The sequence below is a fragment of the Myotis davidii genome, unplaced genomic scaffold, assembly GCF_000327345.1.
Source record: "Myotis davidii unplaced genomic scaffold, ASM32734v1 scaffold2406, whole genome shotgun sequence".
In the NCBI taxonomy this organism is placed as follows: Eukaryota; Metazoa; Chordata; class Mammalia; order Chiroptera; family Vespertilionidae; genus Myotis; species Myotis davidii.
The window spans coordinates 1,647-7,293 of record NW_006296812.1 but is presented as its reverse complement, the minus strand read 5'-3'; the positions used below and the strand labels follow the sequence as shown (position 1 = coordinate 7,293).

The window sequence follows — 5,647 nt, the reverse complement described above, 5'->3', positions numbered from 1 at the left end:
GAGGGAGGGAGGGAAGAAGGAGGTAGGGAGACAGGGAGGCAGGGGGAGGGAGGGAACCATGTGGTGGCAGTGCATGGGTGGAGAGGGAAGGAGGAGGCAGGGAGGTGGGGAGGCGGGGAACCTGATTGGCCCTGATAGCTTCCCAGGCTTAGGGACCCTACCGTGCACAAATTCTTGTGCACTGGGCCTCTAGTATTGTAATACTTTATGACTAGCATAAGAATGTTACAATGAGATGCTTTAATTCCTCTGTTCTTTGTGCAAGTTTTGTCATACATTTTACTTATATATGTTACATATATTGTTATTAGTTTTCCTTTAAAGAGCCAGTTATCTCTTAAAGACATTAAAAACAAGAAAAAAGTAGCTTTTTAAAATGCATCTACACTGCCATTTCAAGTACTCCATTCTTTCTGTGAATCAGGGGTGGGGAACCTTTTTGTTGCCAAGGGCCATTTGGATACTTATAACATCCTTTAAGGGCATACAAAATTATCAACTTAAAAAATAGCCTGCTATATTTGGTTGAACATTTTGTAACTCACCCCTAATACCTTGGCAGGGCCAAATCAAATGAGTAGCCCAACCTTATATGGCCTGTGGGCCAGAGGTTCCCCACCCTGGTAGATCCACATTTCCATCTGGTATCTTTGATCTTCTCCCTGGAAAAACTTTAACTCTTCCTGTTGTGTGCCTATGCTGGTAACAAATTCTCTTGGCTTTTGTTTGTCAAGGAAACCTTTTTTTTCCACTTTCAGTTATTTTTTAAGGCTATTTCCTCTGGCTAGAGAGCAAGTCTAGAGTAGCCTTTACTGTTAAAGATAGTTTAGTCCTTTTCCTGTCATAATCTTTCTGGGCTCTCTAGTACAAAAGCAAGGTATCTTCACTCTGACTAGTTGGAACTCTAATGTGTTTCAGTTCTGTGAGCTCTAAGGATTGTCCAGTTAAAGTTCCCATTAGTACCTTGCCTCGTCTCATATATAGCACAGTATGCTGCAACCAGTTCAAGAGAATTCCTGTGTAGATTTCTGGAGCTCTCTCTCTCTCTCTCTTTGCCTCGCTTCCTTTTCTCTGGTATTCTGCTCCAAAAATTCTAACCACCTTAGCCTCCCTGAACTCTGATCTCTGTCTCTTCATCCTATTAAGGCAGCTCTGCCCATGGCATTCTCCTCTCTGCTCTGCAATCTAGAAATAGTCTCAACACAGTCGGTTGGGAAAATTGTATTATCTCTCTTTGCTGCAAAGTCACAGCCCTGTGCTGGTGATTATTTAATGTCTGACACAGTTCCTTAAATATATTTTGAATGATTTTATTATTGTTTATTCCAAGGGGACATGTCTGATCCCAGTTACATCACTATAACTGGATGAATGTCTATTATGCTTCTCTCTTTACAGAAGAATATTTTTCTTTGAGCTCTGTGGCCCTATTAAAGGTCATCCTGCCCTGAGAGATCTGGGCTGTGGGAAACAGGCTGTCATGGGTCCTGAGTTTCCAGACCCTAATCTCAGGATTGGGGTGAACTAAGGGAGGTGCCTAGGACACACATTTATGGATGCAGCCTTGGCTGATTACTCAGTGATTAGAGCATCAGCCCACAGACCCAAAGGTTGTGGATTTGATTGCCAGGTCAAGGGTATGTACCTCAGTTTCAGGTTCATCCCTTCCCTAGTCAGGGCACGTGCTGGAGGCAACCAATCGATGTGTCTCTTTCACTCTGTCACATTGATTTATTTTTTTTCTCTTTCACTCTCTCTTCCCGTTCTCTGCCTCTCCTCCCTCCCTCCTACTCTCTCTAAAAGTCAATGTAAAAAATATCCTCAGGTGAAGATTTAAAAAAAAAAAAAAAAAAACTTAGGGAGGCAATAACTCAGGTTTACAAAAATGCTGCTCCTATTTTGCATGACACTGAGAGTAAATGCCTCCTTAAATTGTGCATCCTGGTGCTTCACTTGCCTACACAAGTCCCAGCTCTGCCCTGCATAGTCTTGCTAAGTGTGCCAAGATTGCAATGGCTAGAATTTTCTTTTCTTGGATCATTTCTCAAGGTTGAGTTTGCAGTGAGTAACCTTGAGAAATAAAACAATTACTTTTCTGAACAAAGAGGAAACTTGTTTTCTCTTTTTATCGACACAGGAAATCCCAGGATGTCCTCTACCATCGCACCCCCCAGACCAGCTGTCCATCTTAGACAGCCAGTATATCAACTGTCCGATCTTAGATGACAGAGGTGCCGGCTGTCCTGTCTTATCTGTTGAAGTCACTGACACCAATACCAACCGCGATGCCTGCTATGCTATAGCTTCCAAACAAAACTCAAAAATGAATGAATGCAAAGGGAAAGGCAGTCACACTCTTCAATGGTGAGGTGAAGCACTCCGTGCCAGATGAGTGAACTACTACAATGCAACCTCCAGGACTACTCACACCATTTACCCAGAAGAACTAAAAGTCTGCGTTTCTCAAGGGGACAGATATAAAAACATTTTCCAGATGGAAAAAAAACAAATCACATTTCCTGACCAGATTATTAAAAAGCTTTGTACATCTAGCCTGTGTTGCCTGGTGGTTCATCCTGTGCACTAAAGGGTTGCATTCCGGTCATGACACATACTGGGGTTGCGGGTTTGCAGGTTCCATCTGGTGGGGCACCTACATGAGGCAATTGATGGATCTCTCTCTCTCTCTCTCTCTCTCTCTCTCTCTCTCTCTGTCTCTCTTTCGCTCCCCCTGCACACACCCCCATCCCAAAACAAATAAATGAAAAGTTATTTCCTGAGGGACAAAAACAAACCATTTTTCAAGATGGTACAACTGTTAGAGTACAATTAGATTGCAGCAAAATTATAAAGTTTATTAATGACCAGAGAGAACTACATACAGCCCAGTGCAAGAATGTGGAGTATCCAGATGGCATTGTTAAAACTGTCTAGGCACGAGGGGTTGGGGGAGAGATATATGGTGATGGAAGACTTGACTTGGGGTAGTGAACACACAATACAATACATAGATGATGTATTTTAGAAACCTATATAATTTTATTAGCGGTGTCACCCCAATAAATTCAATAAAAAAATAAGTGAAAATAAAAACCAAAAAAAGTGAGAAAAAAAACTATCTATGCAAATGGTAATCAAGAAACAAAATACACACCTGCAAAAGTACAGAGCCAACATCCTGGAGGCAGGTATCCTCTGGGCCCCTGGGTCACCTGGCAGCTGACCTCCCGGTGTGCTTCCCAGGATGTGATACAGTCCCCTGAGGTTTGACAGCCACACTGCCTTCCTGGGAGCTGCAATGGAGGAGCCACAGTCAGAACTCTCCATGGGGCCCCTTCGGAGCCAGGAGACATTGTCCGACTGGCAGAAACCTACGTCATGAAAACAATGTAATGACCCCGAAGTATCCCTGGCAGTGGATGAACTGCTGCTGTCCCCAGACCTTGTAACCTGTATGGACAAAGGTCCAAATGAAGCCCCCAGTATGCCAGCAACTCCTGCACCAGCAGCTGCTATCCCAGCACCAGCCCTCTTCTGGCCCTTGTCATCCTTTGTCCCATCCCAGAAGGCCTACCCTGACAGCGATGGTGTAGGTTTAGGATTCTTGAATTCTGGGATAGCGGGTCTGTAAACTGCACATATTTCCCTACCTTCAACTTATTGTTTTGCCATCTAGCAAAGACTGGCCCCCTGCAAGTGTAGGTCAGCTCTCCACCCCCACTCGGTACCTGTGTCTGTGCCAGGCCCATCTATGAGAAGTTCAGGTACTTGACAGAGGTCATGATGCTCTGTTCCTACCATGAGTGTAGCTCTGAATATAGTGATAGTCTGGCCCCTTCTCACCATCTTCTCTGGGTGAAAAGGAATTTATGTGCCTAGTATTTACACGACAAAAATACATTTCAACATAGTATGGATGTGCCCTATGAGCCACCTGATGTGAACTCTGACTGTACCATCATTCGCTACAACTTCAAGTGTAACAGGTCCTGCATTGGAGGCATTAGCTGGCAGCCCATCGTCACCATCACCACACTGAAAGATTCTAGTGGTAATCTTCTGGGACAGAACAGCTTTGAGATGTGTGCTTGCCCCCGTCCTAAGAGAGACCAGAACCCAGAAGAAGAAAATTTCCACAAGAAGTGAAAATCTTTACTCAACCAGCCCACTGAGAGCAGGAATTGAGCACTGCCCACCAACCCCAACTCCTCTCCCACACCAAAAACGCAACTGAATGGAGACTATTTCATCCTTCAGATCCATGAACTCTTCCAGACAATCCCAGAACTGAAAGAAGCCTTAGAGCTAAAGGATGGAAAGAACCCAGAGGGGAACAAGACTCTCCAGCCACTGAAATCTATCTAAAAAGGGGCAATCTACCTCCCACAATAAAAAAAACAACACCATGTTTAAGAGAGAGGGACCTCACTCAAACCACCTCTGTTTACTTCCCCCTATTGACACCCCCAACGTTGTTGCCATTTCCTGGCATTGTGGGGGCTTAGGAGCTCCAACTTCTGCTTGGCACAAATGTGCCTCAGGAACAACCCAGAATTCCATCCGCCTGGGCCTAGGACTCTGCTAAAGAAATTGGCCTGCACTGGGGATTTGTTTGTTTGTACTTTTTTTTTTTTTTTGGAGGTGGGGGAGGCACTGGGATGTTTCAGCTTAGCTTCTAAGGTTTTTATTGTGAAGACCATTTGGGAGAGGTAGGAAAATGTTCCTGCATGTAAGGGTTAGGTTTTAAGTCAGCCATAAACCAGATTGGAAGGTAGACAGGGAATCCATCTTAAGTTGTTTAATGTCTCCCACTCTAATTGTCCACATTGATAAAATGCCAATAATTATACCTGCTCAAGGCCTATTGTGAGGATGAATGAAATAATGTATGTTTAGGATAAGATTCCCTCATGGGTGCTGGTTTCCTTAAGGGTTAGGTTTTAAGTCAGCCATAAACCAGATTGGAAGGTAGACAGGGAATCCATCTTAAGTTGTTTAATGTCTCCCACTCTAATTGTCCACATTGATAAAATGCCAATAATTATACCTGCTCAAGGCCTATTGTGAGGATGAATGAAATAATGTATGTTTAGGATAAGATTCCCTCATGGGTGCTGGTTTCCTATCCCCATTGGTGGATGGGTTAATGGTTTCTCTCACTGGGCAACAAGTTTACAGTAGGGAATTTCTAAATTCCTTCAATACTAGACGGGCCAAATCCTGTCTAACCTCCTGGTGAACCTGAGCACCTAAAGGAAATGTCAACCATCCAACATCCTGTAAGATCCCATCTCTAGTGTAAGATCTGTATCTTCCTGTCCAAAAAAGCAGTGTAAGAAAACCCTGAACTCACCTCCTTCCATGAACATATTGAAGTCATACCTACAGACAAAGCAGTTCCCCCTGAAGAATACCTGGGGGCTGACTGCGCAGCTTCTACACAACAAGTGAGAAAGAAACCACATAGAAAAACATAGGAGATATGGAGACACTATAGCATGGGAACCCATTCCCAATGCACCAACCTCCAGTAGAAAATGATCCCTGTCTGCCAGGCCAGTGTTGCTCAGTGGTGGAGCATCAACCTATGAACCAGGAGGTCACAGTTTGATTCCCGGTCAGGGCACATGCCTGGGTTGGGGGCTCA

At 44.1% G+C, this 5,647-nt stretch overlaps 1 pseudogene; it reads left to right on the top strand.

Moving 5' to 3' along the window:
* Nucleotides 1-3,298: 3,298 nt before the first annotated feature.
* LOC102751648 lies at nucleotides 3,299-4,585 on the top strand (annotated as a pseudogene).
* Nucleotides 4,586-5,647: the final 1,062 nt, after the last annotated feature.